This window comes from Pteropus vampyrus, unplaced genomic scaffold (genome assembly GCF_000151845.1).
Source record: "Pteropus vampyrus isolate Shadow unplaced genomic scaffold, Pvam_2.0 Scaffold41, whole genome shotgun sequence".
Taxonomy (NCBI): Eukaryota; Metazoa; Chordata; class Mammalia; order Chiroptera; family Pteropodidae; genus Pteropus; species Pteropus vampyrus.
Window position 1 is genome coordinate 5,930,869 of NW_011888822.1, and position 25,894 is coordinate 5,956,762.

A 25,894-nucleotide genomic window follows, 5' to 3' on the forward strand; every position below is an offset into this window, starting at 1 on the left:
ACTAATAGAAATTAGTAGTATTTTCATATCACATTGGGGTTCTTGCAGACACCTTGAAATTCATTTGCATTCATCACTTCTTTGAAATTATGGAGCTATTATGCCTGGCTCTAGACTGGTCACTTAATACATTTAAAGAAGCTCATATGCGACTTTTATAATCCATATGCTACAAATTTATTAAAAATATTTTTCTAACGATTCAAATGTAATCATTTTCTTTGTAATATGATGCCTTCTTACACAGTTAAAAAATAGTATTCTGAAATATTTTCTATAGATTGTACCAGGCTGTCAGGCACAAAAAGTATAGGAACCCTCAAGATCCTTGTTTTGTCTTTATTATAAGATTAATCATTGGCTGTATCATTTGGGCAAGATTTTTTAACATCTCTAAATCTCAGTTCCCTCACCTATAAAATGGGAATTTATAACAGTGTCTCACCAATATAGAGGACCCAATGAGTTAATACACATAAAATGCTTAGAATGGTGCTAGGACTTAGTAATGCTTAATAAATGGTAGATATTGTTTTTATTATTGATGAGAATCCATTGTGGAGCTTTAAGTAGAGGGAGGGATATAATGGTCAGGTTTATACTTTGAAAGATCATTCTGGCTCCAGCATAGAGAATGCCTGAAAGGGATCTGAAAGGAGACCAAACTAGACCACTAGAGTAGCACTGCATTTGAAGGATTTTCTAATCCAATACTAAAGTGTTTAGTAGAGGAAACCATTCTTCAAATCAGATCTTAAGTAGAAGCCAGATACATGAATTAGATAAAAGCAGAGCCACTCTGACTGAAGCTGGGTGTGGGAGCCCAGAGTCACATCAGCTCTGCATTTCTCTTCTCCCAGAAAATCAATTCCAAAACATTTATAAGAAACTCTCAAATCTACGAAGACCATAATTTGAAAACTGTTCACAGTTATCTTCTGATAGGATAATTCTGAAACTGCTCAAACTGTTAAATAAACCCAGTTTCTTATAAACTGAATGAGCACCCACTTCTCAATTTGCCTATATGTTAAGTTTCAATAGAGATTCATTCATTTATTTGTTAAGTGCTACTCTGTGCCAGACATTGTTCTAAACACTGGGGATAAAAGTGAAAAATCTAAAGGGCAGGTGAGACAGAAAAAAAATAAATAAATAAAGAGAAACATACATGTAGATATATATGTAGAAACATATGTAGAAGCATATATATAAATACACGTATATTTATATTTCATCACAATATAGATTAGCATCTATATGGCCACAACATTGTAAATGATGACAAGCAAATCTTACTTCTTGGCATCACAGTCTACTATCGATGAAATTCTAGAACACTTCCTTGAAGTTCTTACATTTAATGTTCTTCTCATTTTTCATCACATTCATTGCTTCTTTTTTCCTCAAAGTACATTCCCATTTGTCTACCCTATCTTTATTTTAAATGCCCTCTGGCAGTGATGCCTAGTCTCTATTTCTTCTATATTCTCTTTTCTCCTAATACTTTTTGCATGCTTTGCATTCTTTGAACAAATTCCTCCTGTTTTCAACCTCCTAGCCAAGCGAAAAGCTCAATACTTCCTGCTGAAATATCACGACAGATAGAGCCATCTTCAAGTCAGCTGCAATATTATTCCTGAAAACCATGCAATGAACAACCATTTCCCCAAAATCTGATCCCCATTTACAGGATAAAATCTTATTTAAATTATTAGGTACAAAGGGATTGAGTAGGAAAGAAAGTAAGATCTATGAAGACAGGGATTACATCTGTTTTATTTATTGTTATGTGCCCAGAGTTTAAAAGGGGATTTGGTAAAATTGGTACTCAAGGTTGATGGACGGATAGACAGATGGAAGGATGAGTAATGGGTGGGTAGACAAATGATTGGATAAATGGAAAAAAGGAAAGAATATAAGAACAGGGGTATAGGAAGGAACAACATGAGGAAAATTAGATATTGAGGGAAATGTAGAACACAGAAAATGAAGTATATTATTTGAGAGGAGGAAAAAAAGCGTACGGTGGCTTTAACTTATCCTAAATAGTTTTATATAAGCTGTATAACCTTATGAGATTATTTGAGATAATGAGATCTGTATAACCCTAAGATATCATAGTATCATCATCAATATCATCATCACTATCATCCCCATTTTGGGGCTGAGACTTGAAAACATTGAGAAATCTTCCTAAGATCAGGCAACCTTTACATACATAGCTAAGACTTGGACCGTTGTCTTCACTGCCCCCACTAATGGGTTCCGAGGCACCTGGAGCATAAAAAATAACACATAATTGGCCATGTTTTCAAAAAAGCCAAATGAGATCCTGAAAACACTGAAAGTGAGAAGTGCAGGGAATGCCCAAAATCATAACTTCCTGGAGGAACTTTTTTAACTTTTTTGAAATGTCTTCCCCTGTTCCCTCAGGGGGATTGGGGTGGGTCTTCCTGGAGGAAACAAAGGTCTGACCCAAGACCAAGCAGGTGTATTCTAACAGGATGCCCATACTTACAGGAGAGGAAAAAATGGGTAAATAAATAAATAAATAAATAAATAAATAAATAAATAAAAACAGACTTTTTTATCAGCAGAAAAACAATAAAGATGAAAATCAGTGCTGTAAAATGGAACCTGATAACTAAACAGAAAATAAGAGGTATTAAGAATATGACCTCCTATACTCTATAATATATTCAAATTATGTTTTTAAGTTAATCTAAACAGTAGCAACTGCCGTTAATGAACTAAGCAGGGTGTCTTTGAGCCACTCACTTAACTTTTCATGGTTCCTTCAGTAGGAACATGGGGATACCAGTGTCTACTGAGGCTGTTGTGAGGATTAACTGAAAGGGTATATGTAAAGTGCTTTGGAAAATGCCTGGAAGGTAGCAAGTGTTCAAAATACGAACTGTTCTTACCACCACCCTGGGCTCATTGTCACAGCAACTCAACAAGGCAGATTCAATCGACTCCATTTTACAGACAAGTAAACCAAAACTCCATGAGCCATTCTCAGGGGATGAAGAGCAAAAGAGACTCACCAGAAAGTCCCTTTAATCCTGACAGTTGCTGACAATGCCAACAATTGATTCTGGCTGAGTTTTCTGTTCTTGTCCAATCATACCTGGAAACTCTTACCCTGCTAATAGCAGGTGCCCTGACATCCCCCTCCCCCCCAACTCCTGCTCCTGTGACTAACCTCCCAGCTGCACTTCTCAAAGCAAGGCCCTCTAATGGGCAATAAAGTGAATGTACTAAAAAGCAGAAATCTATTATTTACAACCAAAGACTTCCATGACAAAATGCTGCAATTACTACTCACTACTCTGGCTGGATGACTCCCTGAACAGATGAAATCATTGGTTTCCTTTACACTGTATTTTTCCTATTGAATGACTTTTTCTGTGTGGATGTTTTAGCACTACTACAACAGGGTACAAAATGAGAAATTTCTTTTGTATATAAGGTTGCTTATGTTCAAGGGAAATTTAGTAAACTAGATGGGTATTTATTATAAAAAGTAATTATAGATGGAAAGGGGGAAGGAAGAAGGTCACCAAATAAGCTTATTAATACATAAAGGCCATGTGAAATCCATTCTCATAAATTCTGCCAGACAGTCACCTTCAACATAGGTAACTGGTAAGATAAAAAAGGAGGATAAGAAATAACTAAATTAGAGAAAGGAAGACAAAGTGGACATGAGTGCAGAAGAGAGATGTTTTGGGCACGAGAGTGTTAAGAGGAAGCCCAGAACTGATTTAGGCATCGCCAATCATGTCACAGGAACAGCACTACAAAACTCACACTCAGCACAGACCATGTGTGAACTTAGAAAAAAGAGGATATGCGCCCTACACACACTCCCTTTAGTGGACCTTATATATGCTGCTCCCCCACACCAAATGCTATTATTTAAACGGCCAACTCCTCATTTCTCAGGTCTCAATCTCGTCATTTTTCTTCACAGCACTTATGATCTGAAATATCAAGTTCACTTACTTATTGACCTTTTTTAAATTATCTGCCTCGCAATGCTCACTATGTATTGTTGATGACTGAATCTGGAGCGGATGCTTAGACATCTTCTAAGGATAAATAATGCATTCGAAAGCCATTCAATATATGAACTGTTGGGGCAGATATAAAGAAATCTCATTTCATGTGCACATTCCAAGAGCTCAGTTCTGGCTGCATGCTGTGTTGGGAAGTCATCCCAATCAAAATCCCTACCACTAGGAAAGGACTCTGTGGTTGATTTTTGATGTCTGCCATGTGTGTGGCAACAAGTATGCCAGTATTTTACTCACCTTTTACTCATCCTACATCACCTAGGATGCTTTCCTTGTTTCTACCCTCCACAAGCAGCCAGATTGCTCCTTCTCCTAAAGGTAAGGCAGATCCTATCACTGTACTTCTCAAAACCCTTCAATGACAGCCTTTCTCACTCAGAGTAAAATCCAGTGGCCATTCATCGCCCACCTTCCCTCTCACCCAATGAGTTCCCACTGCATTGCCTACTCACTGTTCTTCAAACACAACAAGGACATTCCTGCCTCTTTGTCCTGGAAGCACTTTCCTCCATCAGAAACATCCTCCTTCTCCAAATATCCATAAGCCCAGATTCCTTACTTCCTGCAGCAACTATCACTGTATCTGGGTGGCCTACCTTGCTTGACCGATGTAAAATAGCCCTCCTTCACCATCACTTTCTGTAATTTCATCCAGCTTCATTCATCTTTATAACATTTTCTACTTGACATGCATTTACATTTATTATCTGCTACCTCCCTCCAGCCCTTCCCATGCCCATCCAATACCTAAACCCCATTAAGGAAGGCATATTATCCTCTTTATTCATGAAGTATCCAGAACACTTAGAAAATACTTGGCACACAGACTCCCCAATAAACGTGTTGAATGAATAATGAATTCCCACTGATACTTACAATGATTAAGGCCTACTTTCATCTAAAGAAGAGCTTATCTACCCATCGAAACACATCTATATGAGTCTCGTACTTTGCTACCCTCCTCACAGATACCATAAACCCAATTTCCCAATTTGAAACAATTGTGATGAAAAGCCAAATAGAAACACACATTTGTAAAAGGTGAAAGATTTATACGATGTGAAGAGAAATTAGAGTATAGAAACATATATTTGGATTCTCAGCAAAAAGCAACCTATCTCACTATGAAACACATATAATAAAGAAACAACACAGAGGGAAAAGCTCTCTCATAACACCTTGTACGTTTTCCCTAAAGCAGTAATTTTCATAATGTGACCTCGGACTCAGTCAGCATCAGAACCCCCTGGGCACTTGCTAAAAATGGAAATTCCAGACCCACTGAATCAAAAACTTTGAAGGCGGGGGCCCAGAAATCTGTGCTTTTATAAGCCCTCCAAAGGATTGTGATACACACTCAAGTTTGAGAACTACTGCCATGAAGGAAGATGTGAGGTCTTAGAAATTTATTTTAACTAGACACAATTTTACTCTTTTGACTTATAAATTAAAAACATGATTATAAGGTGGGTGAGACAGTCCTTAAATAATAAACAGTAAACTTTATCCTATCCTCTTAATGGAATTGTCATTTTGGCTAGTAATTGTATATAAATGGATCTAATGTTTTAAATATTTTTTAAAATAAGGCTTAGTATTCCATGGCGGCCTGGGTCTATTTATAAATAAAACTGAGCAACCACATCTGATTTCATCCTAATGTTGAGATTGTTTCAGGTAGCAATTCTGATAATTAGCAGAAATTAGCGAATTAAAAAATGACTATAAAACGTCGTGTAAGAAACTCTCGAAGGGTAGAAAACATGAATGTCTAACAGCCCCACGTACAGAAATTTCAAAAAAGTCTTTACCTGAAGCTGTTCCTTTAATTGCTTCTAATGAAGTCAGTGTACGTGTTAATTAAATATTAAGTGCAAATGTGAGTACTTACAAGATGCAGCACAGCTCTTCAGATCACCAAAGTGCTCTAGCTACTCCTCAAATCTAAAGAACAGGGAGAACGGGGGTCCCCAATCACTTAGTTGATAGCATTTTCTTAATGCATTGGGGCCAACATTAAGGCACTCGTTATCAAATTTCAGAGACAAAAATTATGCCCATAATATGGCTTGAGGACAGTTTATATAAACAGGTTATCAATATTAATTGCTAGCCTTGTGCTAAGCACTACATATATGTTGTTTAATTTCTGCACTAGCCTACGAAGCTTATATTTATTCCAAGTTATGAATGAAAAAATCGAGGTCCTTATAGACAAAGTAACTCACCTAAAAATGCACAATTCATAAGAATAAAGAATAAAGCCTGAACTTGAACCCAAGCAGCTTTCAATACAAGAATAACTTTTTTTTTTTTCCTATCACACATACACCTCCCATCAGCTTCCAAGACAAGCCCCAAATAAAGGCACTTTTACTACAGGACTAAGAAGGGCTTGAATATAAACTTCATTTGCCAAGAAATGGTCTCTGGTGGACCCAGACCTTCCTCTTTTTTCTTCGTTGATGCTCTGAATCATAGCTGTAAGTTTCTAACAAAATGAAATACATGAATTACAGTCAATATGAGCAAAAGAATAAAATAGAGGGGAATATAGTAAGAAATAGCTGCACAGGTAGCCATGATAAAATTTTAATTTGAATATTTTCTGAGACCAAATTTCAGCTTATCAAGTGCTATGCAAATTATATGCAAATCATACACAATGCCTGCATATATTCCCCAGGTCTGTATTTTTTTCCCCCCTCTCTCTAGGATATGGCTCTTGGGAAATCCAAGTAGAAACAATGGAGCTCTAATCACTCTCTTGGCTTAGTGCTCTGGATGGAACATTTGCTGTAGTGAAGATGACAAATCTGAGGGAGATTTTTGATTGGGATACAGCATATTGTTCACAAACGAACCCACTGGTCTCCTATAACAGCAGCATTAAATCCAAATGTTGAGAAGAATTTGTATGCAAATATTTTTTAAGCGTCAGTTTAAAAGGCTTCAACCCCTTTACAGGCAGACTTTTGCCACTCTGCTTCTTTAAAAAATCAGCGCACACAGGACAAACCACTTTTTGGGAGTAGTCACTCCCAAAAGGGTTTTCACGACTGAACCCAATGCCTTTAAAATAAGGACTATGATGGAACCAAAGGCAAGTCTAATGCCACCATAGCCTTTGGGGTCATCGTTGTAATTTAACATAGGGCAATTTGCAGGCTACCCCAGGAGACACCTCTCATACGGCACCTTTTCCTTCTTGGCCTTTTCATTTGCTCTTTAATTCTTGATTTTCCTACATCTATCCCTTTGCATCCTTCAGGACTCAGCTTAAATGTCCCCTCCTCTGAGAGGCCTTCTCTGGCTAAAGAAGACTACTTAATTATTTTCTATCAGAATACTTCAACTACCTGTAATTATTTTATGTATTTTATCTACATATCAATTCCAGATCTGAACTCCATGAAAGCAAGGACTTTGTCTGTCTTAGCAACCAGTGTATCTTTAAAGCCTTGGTTTTTAATGCATGCTTGTCAAATAAATGAATAAATTAGCAGCTCCTTTTTAAAAAAAATTTCCACTCCTAAAAACTTGAGCTCAATATAAATTTTCTTCCCTAGATCTGAGACGCAGGGCTGCCTCCCTGCTAAGAAAGAAGGAATATACTTGCCTTCACTGAATACTTTCAAGCAGAATCTGGAGCAGAAACATTGAGAGGAGGGGCCTAGGAGAGGCAGCCCACCCTCCAAGTGCAGGAGCTCCATGCTACATTCAGGCTTCAAGGCATGATGTACTCTTCCCTACTGTTGGGGCAGAGGGTGGCTGGCTTTCAGTCTTTGCTGCTATACTACTGAACCAGAAGATGAGCAAATCTGACAGCTGTTTTAATGCTGAGTAAATTTAACTAGAGTAATGAACACCATGAGGGCATTCACTGAACCCAGGAGTGTGGTATATAAGTGAGGGCCCATGACTGGTGAGTCAATTATCTATTCTAATGCAAGCAAAACTGCCCTGGACAACTTTTCTCATTGATTAGAATAAAGACCCAATAAAAACTTGTCCAAGAAAATTTAAATACTCTCCCAGTTCTCTTTCTCATTTCATTATATGCACTGCCCTTAAGCAATTCTATCCAAGCCCAAGGCTTCAATTATCTCTACGATGATGAGTCTTCCAGGCTGGACCTTTCTTCTGAGCAACTCTCACATATGCAGCTGCCGCTTGGACACTACTACTTGCATATCTTGCAGGCGTCTCAAACTCAAAATTGTGTAAAACTTGCCCAGGGTAATACTGATAGAAAGTGGCAGGTTAATTTCAGGTTTAGATGATACCAAAGAATACATACATAATCTTTCCACCTCGTTGATGGGGATGCCTGTAGGAGACCTGGGAGGGAGGGTGCAAATGTACTGATTTGCTTGGGTAAATGAACCTCAGGGAAATAAGTTCTAGATTGGTAATGATAGTGAAAACTGTCAATAAAATGCTATCCAACCTCCCATTAATCCGGGAATTGTTAACTTCAGTGTTAGCTGGAGATTTTTTATCATCGATGGGCTTAGAATTTCTTGTTTCAAGAAATTCACTTGCCTAGAATTCAGGGGCTTTTAGGGAAGCTGGTACGATCTGAACAGCCTTTTATTGCTAACTTTGTTTTTTAAAAGTCTCAGTTAACGAAGACCTCCCAGTGCAGGGGGTAAGTAAGGAGTGGTGGAAAAAGAAAGGGAGTCGCCAATCCACTGTTCACTTTTAATAATTCTCATAAGAAAATACCATTTCTCGAGCAACATTCTACAAGTCCAGCTGGCTATGTGTTCTGCCTCATTTATGTTTTAGTTCACCAATATGAATAGGCTGAGTTAGTCTCAATCCCTGAAAGGAACTCTGTTGTCCTTCGGGGACACAGTTCATTTGCAGTTTGTTTCCAAGCTCCAACTCTTTCCAATTTTCTTAGACACAGTTGTTAGCAAACAAGCACCAGCTCTAGGTATCAACTCAGCCGACTTGCCCAGAGACGACCATCCATCCTGCCCAGTGGGAGGCTCACATCAGACTGGCTGTCCTATATTGCCTCATTTCCCCATGCTTCCTCGGGAATTTGGGACATTACCACTTGCCGGGTTTCTCTTGCCCTTAATCTTCTCTGTTTTCAATTATCTTTGTCCAGACAGATGATTTTCGTTTTGATTTTTTTTCTCATCTGACTTGGCACCAAGAACATGTACATTTGACATATGAGTCAATGGGGCTTATGTGGTTCGTAAATTTAGGAATGCTATTGTAGATTTCTTTTCTTTTTTCAACCATTATTTTAATCAGTTCCTGAGAATTTCTGTGCATCTGAATGCATGACCACATAATGATTCATTTTTTTAGATTCATTTTTTTAATGGCACAAGTAGCATTACAGTGTTAATACTTTGTAAAAATGCACCCACATAGTGAGCTAAATAGTTCTCCTCGTTTTAGTCATGCAGTAGATAGAGCTCATCTCATTTCATTCTGCAGTAGGTGTACACTGTGAGCTATTTCTCATATTTACCTACTCTTCCAAATAATTCCCATTGTTTTCCTTCTAAACTCAAAACATGGCTTTCTATAACTGTACAAATTCCTCAGTGGCTCTCTCAAATCCCCGATCAATTAAAAATGGCTCTGCCTGGCTAAATTTTTGGAGCCTTTGCTGAGGTTAAGGATCAGTCACAATTCATCTCATATTACTTTCACACAAATATTGGATAGGGCACTGATGCAGAGAATTTCAGAAGATTTTTTAAAAACTCTCATTCTCATGGTGTTAAGTCAAACTCTATGTTCTTATCGAGGTCTATCTGAAGTAAGAGAAAGTAATTTCTACACTCACATTTGGATAATAAAGTGATATTTCAAGTAATTTATTATTATTAGAGTGTGTTAACTTAACTGGGTATTTTTTCTGCTGTATGAAATTTCACAAAGCAGTTAGCAATCAGTGGCATACCAAGGCCAGCTTTGGTACTCTGAGAATTTATTAAAATTCTAATTAAAGAAAGATACCAATTAAAAGAGAAAAGACTAATACCAACGGCACACCTAATCCCATAAAAAGCAATTGTGTGTGTACATTTTAAAATGGTTAATTTTGTTATATGAATTTTAGCTCAATTTTTTAAAAAGCAATTGTGCAGCATTCTAAGTCTGTCTAAACAACCTGCGATGATGATGCTTCATCATTCACGTTGGGGAACAGCCTATACTCTCATATTCAATTGTACAACCTCCAGTTTATGGCTTGGACTAATTCTTCAAAGCTAAATCATAATACATATTGGACATCTTCACGCCTTCCTAGATAATTTGACCTTAACTCCTCCCATTCCAAAGATTACTTGAGTGCAGAAAATAAATTTCAAAATCGAATGACTATTTTTCTTGTTCAGACAAGGCTAATGTATAGGTTTGGGGCAAATAAGTCCTCTCATTACGGAATCTAATGGGCGGTTAGCACTGATATTCTTATTAATTTACAAAAGAAATTCATAGCAGAGAGATTATTTACTTATTGCTGTATGTTTCTGATTGAATTATCGTTGTAGCAGAAAACCAATCCCAAGCTCATGAGTTAAGAAGCTCTCCCATAAAAGCACAAACTCTAATTCTGTTTGTAAGGATGTGTTTTGCAGTGCTTTCTACTTGACAAACAGTTCATTAGGTCCAAACCAAGTTTTCCAATTGATTATTTTTCTAATAGATGCATTGAAAATATTAGCACTTTTGTTATATTTTGTTGGAAAACCCATTAGTAGAAAGTACACAGGCAAGTTTAAATTTCACCTTGCTTTGCAGGTGGGATTTAAAACAAAATAACCCTAACTTTATATCAAATTGATCCTTCTGTCTGAAAGAACAAAATTTTCTGTTAAAGAAAAAAAAAAGCTCTGAAATAGCAAACTATGGCAACTGTTGACATGAATGAGCAAAATGTTTAAAAGCCTCATTGGAATATTTAGTGGCTATTCCAGTAAAAATAAGGAACCTCTAAAACCTCTGTCTTCCCTCAGTTTACCCAGGCTCCATTCACTGACTCACAGAGCATCATTCACTTCCATCCACTGAAGCAGAGTGCTACAAATGAGGAAACTGTCAAAAATGAGCCAAGGTCCCAGTTTCAATGAGCTGGAAAACAGTGTTACAATACAATCTGCTAAGTGATAAGGGTGGAGGAAAGCCCTGGGTGTTAGGCGAGAACCTAGCACAGCCTTGAGTGGAGTGAAAGCTGAGGAAGATCCAGTCATCAGCGGGAGAAGGCAGAGATTTGAGAGGAGGGAAATGGAAATGCAAAGATCCTAAGATGAATCAGTTTAACCAGCACCATTGGCCTTCTGCTGACTATACTATCACGAAGGTGATGGGAGCAGGTGCGCGGGGAGGATGGTGGGGGACAGGAAGAGTAGAATGAGATGGAACTGAAAAAGCCAGACGGGGCCGGATACCACAGGGCCTTGTTGGCCATGATAATAAGTTTCTGCATTTTATTGTAATTTCAACAGGAAAACACTGAAGGCCTTTATTCGGGATACTCAATGTGCCTTAAGTCCAGTCCTATAATTCCATTTTTGCAAGGCATAAACAAAAATTTCCATACCAAAACCATCTGTAGATTTCATTCATTATTTCAGGTGAACCACTGTTTCAGCATGGCAGCAGGATAAGCTGAAGACTTGGCAAAGGATTTGGGGAGATGACAGCTCATTGATCAAACATGAATGTATTTGCTGTAGTTCCTGTGGATGGTGTAAGAACTTCTATATCCAAAGTCTAACTAAACCTTATATATAGGAAACTTTTCATCAGTGCTGACTGGCAGGGCTCCTAAGGTGTAACTTTCAAACTAAATCTGCCATTTCACACTTCCAAATTAAATGTTTCATTACTCATATGCCTCAGTGCTATGCCACATAGAAGAACCTTGTAAATAATCAAAATATGCAATCAAGATGGCAAAAGCATCCCTAAAGAAGAGAGTTATTAAGCCACAAAGATGAAAGGTATTTCACCAGCCATGGATTTCAAACTTCCCTCTCAAGTTTCTTTCTCGGGAAGTTTTTTTGTTTTGTTTTGTTTTGTTTTTTAAGGAAAGCTTTTAAACTACATCAATAGCTGAATCAGACGAAAGCAAGTCAATAAAATATTGACAATTAGAAGTCCTGTAAAAACCCAAGTTTATGGTCATGCCAATCCAACCTGAGGCTGTGACTGTGTGAAGAATATAAAGCCAAATAGGCACAAAGAGTTAAGCATTATTTGATAGATCATCAATGTATACATATAAAAAAAAAAAAGCATTTCATTATCAAAGAGTAGAGAATAGGACATAGTTCTGTATATGTCCTATTTATAAAAATCATCAACCCCATAAATGTAACCTACTTTCTGTAAGTTGAAAAATAATCTTTAGAACCAACCTGATACAATTGATGTCTCTCCCACAACTAAACTTCCTCCAAACTGAGGTTCAACTTTGCTTCAACCATTACAGATGAGACTCAATCTAGCTTTCTTCCCTTTAAAAAAAAAAGTCAATCCTAATTAAATATGGGAATGATTACAAAATGAACAAAGCCAATTAAGAGACAATAAGAGGACCAGGAAGAAAGGAAGGCCAGCTTTCGTTGACGAAAGTATCCTCCGGCCACTTGCAATTAAAACTGAGGAGTCTGAGCAGAGCCCTTTTGTCCCTGTAGAAAGAGAGATGATGTGCTCAGAGCAGCAGCTACAGTTGTTTGCTGAGGGAGGAAAGCGCAGTACCACAGATGGGCTAAAAAGACATGGCTGAGAGATACCATGCTGTCATTAATCCAGAAAAGCTTTATCTCCTTAAAAATGAATGTGGAAAGAAATGTTCAATCAATTGTTTCTTCTAATTAGAGCTTAAGTAAACAGCAAGGTTGGCAAGTAGGTTATTGGTAGTGAGGAAAAAAGGAGGAAATAAACAGAAAAAAAGAAGGGAGGAGAGGAGAATAAAGGATGAGAGTAGAGAAGAAGGCAAAAGAAGAAAGAAGAGAAAACAGAAAGAGAAGAAGGAAAGAGAAAGACTAGACAGGAGACAGCATTTCGTTTCTTCTGGCATCTTCCGAAGAGACCTTGCCATTCTTCTCAATGAGCACTTCCCTTATTTTTTCTTCTTTCTCGCCAAATGCCAAGGTATCTGAAGGATGTGAAGAGAAGAAGGGAGGGCAAATCCAGCCAAACAGGGAAGAATAATTTCCACCTTTCTTACCCTATCTCTCAATGCTCTACAGGCTCTGTGGCCTCAGAGAAGGAAATCAGAGGTTTCATAAGAGTTAACAAATTGTTCTAATTTAATTAGAACTTAGAAAGTCAGACAGACCCACACACCCCAGCTTTTATATGATAAAAATTAAATTTAAAACTAGTCAGTAATTTTCAAATAAAGATGTGTGTGTGTGTACGTGTATATACACGTTACACATATAATAGATCTCTGTTCTCTTTGTGTGATAGAAATTTGCTCTGCATTTACATTACTATATCTCAGTTTTTTCCAAATGTAAAAAGGAGTGAGGAAACTAATGTGCAGCCTGACATGTTTCTTAACCCAATCCCTGAGGCAGAGGCGCTCAGTGACATACTAGAAAATGAAAACCTTCTCTCTGTTTCCAGTCCAATGCCTAGCACGCTGGATTACGGAGTCCTCCAAAGTTTTAAGAAAACATTTCAGAAGCTGTGTCTTTTGCCAAGTCTCTATCTTTAAAAGTGAGTCAATTCTCCTCCCTCTGTAAATACTTCTGAGGTCTCTCTCCATGTTTAAGAGGCCCTATGCAGATGACTTTCAAATTTATTGGTTCCAGCCTATATCCTGAAACTCAGAACCACACATTCATTCAACGAATGCCAACTAAGTTCTTGGTACAGTAATAGGTTTCAGGGATAATGCCATGAATGAGAGAATAAAAGTTCCTGACTTCATTGAGCTTGCACGCTAGCAAAGGAGAAACAATTATTAGTGAGAAACGAATACTATAAACTCCACAATGCCATGGTCATCGGACATAACAAACTCTCTGAGTGTAAAGATGAGATCAATCAGATAATGACTTCCAGAGGAAATGAGGTTAAAGTTTAGGAGCTAGAATTCTTTGAATATATACTCTACTTTGTAGATTTTACTTTGAAACCATGTAAACATTTTATTTAACCATAAAACAAAATTAAATTAAAAAACAACCCTAAACACAGACTGTCCCAAATGATTTAAAACTTGGTAACTTGAGTTTATATCCACAGCAAGATATATCCACAGACAAAAAGACCTGAGAAAAACTTTAAATAGCCAAATCCCTATTATGAGCTTAACTGTGTCCCTCCCAAATTTGTATATTGAGGTCTCAATTCCCAGAACCTCAGAATATGAGTATTTGGAGATAAGGTCTTGAAGAGATTAGGACACAGCCATGCATGCATAGAATACAGACCATGTGAGGACCCAGTGAGAAGGCAGCCATCTGCAAGCCAAAAAGAGAGGGCTCAGAAGAAACCAAATCTGATGATAGTGTGATCTTGGAATGCAAGCCTCCAGAACTGTGCAAAAATACATTTCTGTTGTTTAAGCCCTCCAGTCTGTAATATTTTGTTATGGCAGTTTGAGCAAGCTAAGACCATCCCCATATTGTAGACTCTCAGAGTAAGAGCCCCATCATGGCCCTTACCATACTGCAATTTACCTTTTATTTGTATGATTTTAGATTGAAGTCTATCTCTCAGGCTATAAAACTCCATGAAGACAGAAAGGAGGCACATTTCTCCAAAGTGTCCAGCATATATTTGGCACTTTGCTGGTTTAAAAACACAACTTAGTCTACGGCCATGCCTCCCTGAAAACGCCCGATCTCGTCTGATCTCGGAAGCTAAAGCAGGGTCGGGCCTGGTTAGTACTTGGATGGGAGACTCCTAGGAAGACCAGGTGCTGTAGGCTAATAAAAAAATAAATAAAAACACAACTTAAAAATTCTTTGGCATTCCTTCCATTAGAAGGCAGGATCTATGTCGGTGGGTTCTGGAACAACATAGCCACCAGAACATGGCAGAAGTGATGCTATGCCAGTTTCCAGGCTGAGGGCTTAAGAGGCTTCTAGTTCCTTTCTCCTTAATACTCACTCTTAAAACCCATCCACCATCCTGTGGGGAAACCAGGCCATGTGGAGAGGCCATGAGCATGTGTTCTGGTTGACACATGAATTAAAAATCCCTCAGAACAAACCCAAGGGTAGCTACCATCTGAAATGCAACCACATGAGAGACTACAAGAAAGAATACCCACCAAACCATGAGAGATAATAATAAAATTACTGTTTTAAGCCACTTTGTTTTGGGATGGTTTGTTATGTAGCAATATATTACCTGAACAGCACTCTAAATTATCTGCTCAATGAAATTCTTTCTGGGATATTTCTACAAATTGTGTCTGTAAGTGCTTTGGGATGTTTCTGGGAACCTTAATAGGTGAGCATCATTCTGCCTTGATTTTCTCACTGGTAGACTCACCAACAAGAGAAGTAATCTTACTGTTAACTCTTGACCCCTACTACAGGCAAATCTCTCAAAAATGGATTAAGATAGTTTAATAGATAAAAACAGCTTTTTAAGAGCCATTCCTTCGATTCATGAGCCAGTTTCTATCCACCATCACTGGCTGCAGACTCTGCTGTTTGTGGTCATGAGAGATTTTGGTTACTTAGTGATGCAACATCACCCTGTCTAATGCTTCCTCACTCTGCTGCCACACCAGCCCTATCAAAGCTGCAACCATCACCATGGAAACTAGCCTGGGAAGAATCTCAACATTCTTGGTCAAACCCTCTATGCTGTCACCCACAGGGAGCTCTAGAAAGAGAGGCTTGTATCTAAGTAAAAATTGTTATTTTTGATTCTAAGAGGCACCCATTGCTTTCTCCCATTGTTTTCTCCCTTTCAAGCTGCAAGAGAATTTTTTTTTAAAGTAAAATTAATGAAGCTCTTTTATTTCTGACTTCCAAAATAACATTAACTGCCTACCTTATGGGAAATACTAAAACAATCCATACAGAACCCTAAGCTCCAAGAATTTTTGAGCATTTGGCTGATTCTACTACTAATTGAGAAGGGCAGAGACTAATAATAGTTAAGTACGAGGCTTCAGAGACAGACCGCAGTTCAAGTCCTGACTATATTACTCAGTATCTCAGCAAATCCATTCATTCATTTATACAGTCATTGAACAAAATGTTTTCATACACCTACTAGGTCACAGGCACTTTGCTAAACACTGAGAAAACCCTTGTGTACAAAAAAGACAGTCCTGAAATATTTACCCCATGCCTCCATACACCACTAGGCACTAATCGAGTTGTAGGGAAAACAAAAATGAACAAAATAAAGTCCTTGCCTTTAAAGAGCTTTCCTTTTAGTGGTGAAGACAGAGGAAAAAATTTAAATATATGACATATCATTATAGGAGCTATGAAAGAGACATACAAGGGGTTATTAAACAGAAAATAATAGAAAGAGTCCCACTTTAGGTCAGAACAGGCAATGTTGTTTAAACTTTTTAAGTCTTAGTTTGTCTATCTATAAACAGACATACTACTATACTGTTTTGTTGAAAATTAACCCATGTAGAGCATGTGCTCCATGCTTGGCATGCAGAGATGTTCAGTAAATGGCAGGTGGTACTATTGATATGACATATGAAAGAACCTTGGAGACTTTTGGGAGTGGCAATCCACCACAGGCTCTGCACCCCCAGTGCCCCTGGAAAGAATGTTACACCCTGACTGCTCTTTGCCTGGGCCATTGCCTAGAATTGTGTCAGCACTAAGCAATCTTAACAGATAAGGTCAAGACTCCCTGAAGGGTAAAGAGCAGGTGTGCCATAAAAGAAGTAGATTTCTCAAACTCAAGATCCTCAGCTTCAGAGCAAACCCAACGTGCAGAATATCCACCTGGGCTCCTTTGCATCACCACTTTGGGATTTGGGAATCTTTGGAGTTGACACAAAATGATGCTCATTTTCCTCACTGTACGGGGAGCGATTAAGTCCTTTATCTCTGACACAAGAGTCTCATGTTTTCTGCCAGCATGCATAAAACCATAATAGGCAAACTTATTAGCTTGTCAATAGAGTAAAATTCCAGATCCTGACAATGTCCTTCAAGAATCACCAGTGATCCCTAACTTAGTTTTCTACAGATAAGTCTTCAGTCTCTGACAGAGTAGTCTCTTTTAATGACAGTTCTTAGGTATCATCATCATGAAACACACACACACACACACACACACACACACACACACACAGAATACGTACCATACAACACCAATCTAAATCATCCCAAATTTCTGTTCATCATTACACAGAATGGCGACAAAGACATAAAATGACAAAAGAGGAGGGAGGGGGAGGAGGAAGGGAAAAAAGAGAGAGAATGCCAAAGAATCATAAAAACAAAGAAGGTGGCAAATTTGCAAATATTGTACAGTGCACAGATTTATTCTCAAAATGGAAACTTATCCAGAAAGAAAAATTATCTCAGACAAGTAAGTTTTAATCATCAATGCTCTGGAAAACGTACTTTATCAAGGGCATATCATTTTTATCAGATGACAAAAATGGTAGACAACAATCTTATGTAACCCAAATAGAAGTGAAAAATGTACAGGTAGCAATTATAAATTTTGCAGGATAAAAAAGACTTTCTTGGACCCCTTGTAGCATTTTCTTCCTTTTCTGCAGCCCAATTTTTTTTTTTTTAAGACCAAACATGTAAGTTGAATTTGCTAACTCTTGTTATATTATGGCAAAAGCTCAGAATTTGAAATGAATTTTAATTAAGTGTACTGCTGGAAGTTTGGAAATTCCAATTGGACCAGTATTTGTCTATTTCATCTTGGCTGCAAAAAGCAACACTGCTTTCCTTTCTCATTACCACTTACTCCTAGTAGTCACGTGCATATTCCAGGGAAAGAAACGGCAGATACAAAGAGATATGCGCACACATGAACCATCATTTCAGACACACATTTTGTTTGTTTAAAAAAGAAATCACCTGGAAAAAGGAAGCAGATTTATCACTTCTCCCAGGCACTAACCGTGCTATGGAATTACATCACGTCTAGAATAATTGCATCAATGAAATATTTATATGCACTCATTACAGGAAAACACTCCGTTTTATAACCAAGATTTTGTGCTGCTTAAGTGAAAAAGCAGAAAGAGTTTAGTTTGTGGAAACCATTCCAGTTTGGATTTGTAAATTTAGTAAACTCAAACCAGGGTAGCTCCCATATCAGCTGAGGTGTCCTTTAGGCAGTCAGACGTGCTAAAAGCACTTCGTGAGAGCACAGCTTTCAAAAAGCTCCATATTTCAATGAAAGGTATATGAGATTCAGGTCTCTCTGTTGTCTAATGCCTTTGAAAACTAAACATCGAATTCCAAGAGAGCATCTACGGAGATAAACCATGCTGGCTCCCTTGGATTGTTTTAAATTAAAGGCATCCTCTAGTCCTCATCTTTTGGGGCTGATGTAGCAGACACTGTCTACCCAGGATTGAAGAATTATATCAGATACAGGACCTGCCTGAGAATCTGGGATGTTAAAGACACAGAAGGCATAGTAGGGATGCCTAATCTAATAAACTGTAATCTCAAAGGGAATTTGTGCCATCTCCCTGTTAGAAAACCCAGAGACTACAGAACACACAAGACTGAAACACATAAAAAATTTCCATCTTGAGAAACTGCTCTGAGGAGGAAAATAAAAATAATAAATTTTCTCTACCCAGGACTGATTTGTCAATTACTTCAATGTGCAATGCACAAAAAAAAAAAAAAAAAAAAAAGGAACCAGAGAGCAGCAATTAGGCCAACACAAAGACAGACTATCTTATTTCACAGAGTGGTAGGAACAGTGGGGAACTGCAATTCGTTCCTTGCTACCTGACTCTGAAATCCCCAGCTCTTTAAAATCACTTAATTGCTTATCTTCGCAGGGAATGTTTACATCCTTTCTCTGCTTCCTCTCTCCCAGAGCTCTCTGCCTAACAATTCATGTGGTAGAGTTTCTAATAACTCTTCTCCCGAGACCCAAGACAAATGGAAAGAATAAACACACATTCGGGGAGTCCGCATGGAGGGCCCACTGTATACACAGGGTCATGTAAGGGGTTGGGTGTAAGAAAAAATATGATTCCATAAACCACAGCATGACTTAGAAAAAAATTTTGAATACAAGGTTTCGAACAGTTTATTGTTAACTGTTGGCTGCAGCAACTGAAAGTCAAGTCAAACTAGTTTGGGCAAAACAAATTTATCAGTGCATGGGGCAAGTAGAATAACGGCCCCCCATAGATGTCCATGACCTACTCCTCGAACCTGTAAATTTGTCACCTTACATGGTGAAAGGGACTTTGCACCTGTGATCAAGTGAAAGACCTCGAGATAGGGAGACAATTCTGGATTATATGGATGGGCCAATCTAATTAACACGAACCCTTAAAAAAGGAGAACTTTTCTGGCTTTAGTCACAGATATGATGACAGAAGCAATAAAAAAAACTAATACAATACAAATAACTAAAAAGTCAAAGAGCTGTCTTCAAACCCATTAGATGCAAGAGTTTCAATCAGCAGTTCTCAATTGGAGACAATTTTGTCCCTCAAAGGACATTGAGTAATGCCTGGAAATACGTCTGGTTATCACATCTGGTGCTATGGAGATGGTGCCATTGACATGTGGTGGGTAGAGGCAAGGGATGCTGCTAAACATCCTACATTGCATAAGACAGCCCCCTACAACAAAGAATTATCCAGTCCCAAATGTCAATTGTGCACTGTCTTAAAACAATGTAATACTGACACATTTTCCCTGCATGTCTTGGCTTTGCTTGGCTATATTCACCGTATCTCCCTACATAGTAACAATGTGGCTGCAAACAGCTTCGAGCCTACAACTTTGAATCTCAGATGTCCCTTCCTTGATAAGTCTGGCAAAAGTCCTTGTATTGATTCTGACTGGCCCAGCTTGGATCACTCCCTGACTCTTGAACTAACTAACCGTAGTGGCTATGAGGATGGAGCCCTATCCTGTTGGCCAAGATGGGCCACATGCCCTCTCCAGGGCCAAAAGAGCTGAGTCAGCTCCTGTTCCACATACACCAGAATGCAAAATAGGGGAAGCTGGTCATCAAAAAGAAACAATGTAACAAAGATTTTTTTTTTAAGTGTCTGCTCCAGCATTAGATTCTATCTAGCCAAGTGGACAAAATGATTTTGGAGGGTTTTATGAACACTATAGCAACAGCAACACCTTCCATGTCTTTGCACCTCTACATCTCTACCTGGGACTCTGAATTAATTGGTCTGTGAATCTAAATCCTCAACAAGGTGTTTTTCAAGAGGTCACAGTGACATACAACTGGTAGACTGTGTTGTCTGAGGTAAATGTGACATGACGTTGGTCAATACAGACTTTTTCTTTAAGAATGCTGTGACCAGGCACTCTAACAATAGAAGCAAGCTCTACAGTATTGCCAGAAGCAGTATGGCTGGATCTAAAAGACCGCTTCCTGAAATGATGGGAAAAAAAAAAAAAAGATTACTATGAGAACTTGATACAATTCACAATACACATTTCTACAATGAAAGGGAGATGAACCAATCTTTAATCAGTTGCAATGTTGAGTATTTGATTTATCCTTTTAAATCATTCTATTGCACTTCATCTCTCTGCAGAGCATAGGCAGTTCACTGTAGTTAAGTGCTAGTAATGTGCCTTCACGTAGAATTTCTTCACGTTTTATGACTGGTATAAATAGTCAAAGTAGCCTGTGATCAAAGATAATGCAGATTTCTAGGCCCATCTGAGGTCAAATTATTATGAGATTCACATATAAACATGGTAGGTGAACCCAGAAATTGATATAGCATTAAGGTGGACAATATAAAAATTGAAACGAATAAATTCCTCTTTTTTTCATATGAATCTCCCAGAAAAATATTGGTCATTTCAGTATTAAAATTTCTCAGGTTGGGTATCACCAGACATCCTTCACAGACTTCCATCTGTTAGTTCAAACTGAGCCACGGTATTTTTCCTTCCTTTGTTTCTCCTTCCTTCATTTTTTACTTCCTTCCTTCCAAAAACTACTAAGAGACATTGTTGACTACTTCCCGTTGCCCTTTCTCTGCTCCTCACCCCACCCTATACGTTTCCTTCTAGAATTTCTACCCAGCAGCACACAGTCCTACAAAGAAAGGGTACAATGTAAATGCCCTAAACTGTTGGACACTAGAAATGTTTTTTAAAAATCCCTTGAAAAATAACTTTAAACCGAAGCATTATATATTCATAAGAGAAGCATCAGAAGACACAGAAAGATACAAAGAGATCCACAAATAGTGCATCCATGTAAAGATAACCTCTATAAACACATTGCTATAGATTTGTTCCAACTGTGCATAAATGTATGTGTGGATTTTATTATTTATTATATGAAATATATAATATATACATATATGACTTTATATAATTTCATTTTTTAAAATAGATACTATACCGTATGTAATATGCATTAAATATTTTAATAAGCAATAGAATATTGGGTGATCTTATAACTAGCTTTTCATAACTTACATTACACACCGTGAATACTGTTCTACACCAATTAATATTAATCCATGACATCATTGTTAATACATAGTATTTTATTAAAGATATACCATAATTTACCTATTCAATCCCTTATCTTTACATATTTAGTTTTTTGCTCATTTGGGGTTAAACTTTTATATGTTATTATTCGGATAGTAAAACTTAATGCAACTTCTTCACTTTGTATAGTTTATTTAGCCTTCCTTAAGAAGTTCTCATTCCCCCCCGTTCCGCCGCCATAGCTGAGTAGTATTAATTTATTTCAATTTCTTACAATCTAAATGAGGTCCTTGGATAAAGCCATTGAAATGTAAGTTCCTCGAAGGCATTTTTGCCAGTTTTATTTACTGATGTATCCCCAGTATGTAGACCAATACTTGGTATAGGGTAACTGCTCAATAAATATGTTTTAAATGAAAGAATCCATCTTTTTCATGAGAGTGCAAACTCCACCCTTCCATTTTCCTCCTATCTCTGCTAATCCCCAAGATGACATCCAGTTGCACGGCAGGCAGGCTTACACAATCTTGTGGCCTGGGGAGTGGAGACATGCGCTGGTCACTGGGTACTCTGCTTTATGCTGTGAAGCTCCTTGTCTACCCAGGTTACCCAGTGTGTTGAACACTAAAGTGGACCCCCAGTGACTTGGCTCTGCTCTCCAAGCTCAGACGGAGTCCTGTGTCCTCCTTTCTCAACTCCAACCTACCTAACACTTTTGAATTCTGATGAACTCTCTGGGCCTTGGCCATGTCTTCCAACCAAGCCCTGATTTAGCCTATTTAAGCTCTACCCTCTAGGATGTTATCTCATGCTCACTAATTTTCCCCCATAAGCAAGTCTTCGGTTTTCTACTCAGGACATACACATCCCCCCAAGGAACATATCAAAACTTCCCTTTCTCATCAGGTGAGATTGCAGGAAGCTCAGGACTGATAAGATCTCTCAGGCCTTCTCTCCGCCTAAGCCCACTACGCTGCTGCTCTTAATATGTCGCTGCCAATCTGTCTTGGCATGGGGTGACCCTGTACTGTAGCCTTTCTAGGGTTCCAAGGAGAATGAGGCCAAATATATTATTGCTTTTAGCTAAGATGTCGTCCACCAGTACCCCAAAAACACAGTCAGTGGAATTTTGACTTTGGACATAGGGTAACATACATATACATATTGACTGCCCTCCCCTTCCATCTTCCTTCTCCTTTCCCACTATTAACTGGGACTGAAGGGTTGAGCTCCATCTCACTCTACCTCCTCGGTGGCAGGGATTTCCCTTACATATAATTTATCCACCAAATCAGAACACATTTGCAAGTAAAAGATGCTACTGATATTTAGGCCAGGACAACGTGCGTGAACTGGAGGTGCCTGAGACAAGCTGGTAGGTTTGGTCACTCTAGTTGTTCTGAAAGTGATGCTCAAGACCATGAATCTTAGTTCTTGACACGGTCAGGGAGACTTAAGGGATTCAGAAATTCTTATTTTGATAGATGAAGTTGAACACTGATTTTTTCTTGCCTTCCTGCTCTAAGAATCCTAATCTCTTGTGGCAAATGGACATCTCTGAGTGATGAGGAAGGTGGTTTCATACATAGAAACACAGAAGAAAACATTAATATACTCAAAATTATTAGCCCTCTTATTTATGTTATTCTAAACAATATAGCAAAGGACACAACTCATGGAACTAAATCACTGCACACTTGCTCAGTGATTTTCTTATGCTTTCTTTAAGGAAGCAGGCTTACGAAGACTTGGTAATTACTAAAGAAGCTTGTGGGGGAAACAAGAAAAACATGCTGGGAGCCTACTAAGCAGCCTATAATTTCCTACTTACCATAGTGGTTCTCGACTCTGCCATGCTGTTTCCTCTTCCTGGAATGCCCTTCAACCACCTCACTCCACCCTTAAAACTCCTACCCTCCATGCTGAGGCCTTTACCGACTGGCCCCCACTCCCTTCCTCCAGTCTTCCTACTCATGGTTACTTGCTCCCTCCATAGTGGTCTCCCGTGCCTCTACACATTGAGAGTGCTTTTCAGAGGTTAAGAACTGAGTCAATCAATCTGTGCAACAAACTGAGAGGTAGGTAGAGTATCCTCATTTTGCAGATTAGGAAACCAAATTTAGTAAATTGTGGTACAAGTATTCCAACCAAGGTTTTACTCAGCAGTGTCCACCTTACATGGTCTGTTTGTTGTTGTTTCTGGTCGTTAAAGATTAAATGTCTTATTGAATGTGAAAGCTCTTGGAAACAGTTTTGCTGAGCAAATATAACAAATTACTTTAGGCACATCTTCTTACTACCTGGATGTTAAACTCTTTGATAATAAAGTCTAGATTTCAGCTAAATTCCAAAACGTTAGCATGACATGAGAAACCTCAAGAAATTCTTAATAAATGTTAGCAGAAGTTTCATATGAGCAAACACAATTCAGCCCTCTATATGGCCTCAATTCTGGAAAGAATCAAGAGCATCACCACATGAGTTTCCTGTCACTTCTATTTCTAGAACTGGATACTTGGGAGGGGGAGGGAGCTTGAATGGAATCTTTGACTTTTCTGGATATAGGAAGTAGGTATTCATTGTTTTGAATAAAGGTTGTAAATGCGAATTTGGAGCTCAACGACTCCTGAGCAAGAACATTATAAGAACACCCCTGATGGACTGAGGTTGTCTACACTGTGGTCACAAATCAAAAAAGGATGTCGGGGAGGCCCGAGAAGAAAACTATCTTAGAGTTTGGACTACTAACCAGCACTCAACAAAACCCAGATGGACTGAGAGAAGGGATGGTATAGAATAGAGTATGGCGAGTAGTAAAAACTCTTGTGGCATTGTGAATACACCATGAGGAGAAAATGTGTGAGTGTGTGCGTGCATAGGTGTGTGTGCAACAAAGAGCTACATTACCAAAAACTTTAATACTGGATCTTTTGTGCAGAACATCCAGCATCTGATATTTCTCCACCCCAAGGTGGCTCCAAAAGAAAGCTGAGAATTTGCAGATGGCAGAATCGAGACTAGGGGCACTCTCTGGCACCCTCGGCTGTGGAAACTCCTGGAACAGCAGTTTGCAAAGTTTCAGGACCCCTCTATATGTTTCAAAATTATTCTAGCAAGCCTTTTCCCCTGCTTGCAGTGTTACTCACAAAGGGGACTGGATTCTATAGGTACTACATTTTTAACACACCCAGTCACTTTAGCCATCATACTAAACTGGGATTTGGGCCTCTTCAATACACACCTCCTCTTTAAGCAGTAATTTCTCATTAATGTTAGAAAATGAAAAACAACAAAAAAAGATGACAAAATTAGTAATTCCAACATGTAAGATGCACATCATAATCACAGTTTTGGTGGAAAACTTAGGCTAATGTGAGAGTAATGAAATCCTAATCACATAGGAGAGCCTCGCTAGAGCCTCAAGTATTTCATCTTCAGTGAGAGGCAGTGTATCAGAGAACTTCGTGTGAAAATTAGCGCGTTTCCAGATCAGAAAAAGTGAGAATTTGCTAGGTGTACCTGTGAACATATATAGTTAAAAAATCCCATCACTTGCAGACACACCATCATTTCAAAAAAAGCAATTTGATACTCCAAGCAAAGCACTGACAATTATAAGCCTATACAGAAGGTTTAATTAGCCTGAACACCACGTACCTTAAATATATATATATATTTATATATATTTATATTTATATATTTATATATATATATATATATATATACACACACACACACATATTAGAGCTTCCTTACACTCCAACCAGGCTTTATAAAAGCACATGTATTTGTACATAAACTCACATTGTCCTGTCAAAATTATGATGTAGCAGTAGAGAAGGATGCTAAGAAAAGTGGTTACTATAGCAACAAAAAATCACCACCACACTGGAGACGTCTGAGTGCTTCTGTCTCATCTCTGAGGTTCTTGCCAGAATGACTTGCTCAAGTTATTCTTCAACAGTCCAGTGGCAAGTCCTTTAGGCATAGGACTCTGATTGTTCTGAATCACCTAAGTATGGTCATAATTACAAAGTCTTTGGGTAGGGAATTCACTGCATGGCTGGCTCAGTACTGTCCATGAGAGGATATGCTACCTGAGAGAAGGGTTTTTTCCTTGTCTTTGTTCTTTGATGAATCTCCATTATCTACGATAATACCTGGCACGTACTA

General features: G+C 38.3%; 1 protein-coding gene and 1 non-coding gene across 16 annotated transcripts in view; one reads left to right on the forward strand and one right to left on the reverse strand.

Moving 5' to 3' along the window:
* MAGI1 (membrane associated guanylate kinase, WW and PDZ domain containing 1) overlaps nucleotides 1–25,894 on the reverse strand; it is a 570,532-nt gene that overhangs the window by 289,248 nt on the left and 255,390 nt on the right. The gene's annotated exons all lie outside the window — the stretch shown is intronic.
* On the forward strand, nucleotides 14,894–15,012 carry LOC111738650. Its single transcript, XR_002779916.1, has one exon. It is a non-coding gene; the product is annotated as a 5S ribosomal RNA (ribosomal RNA).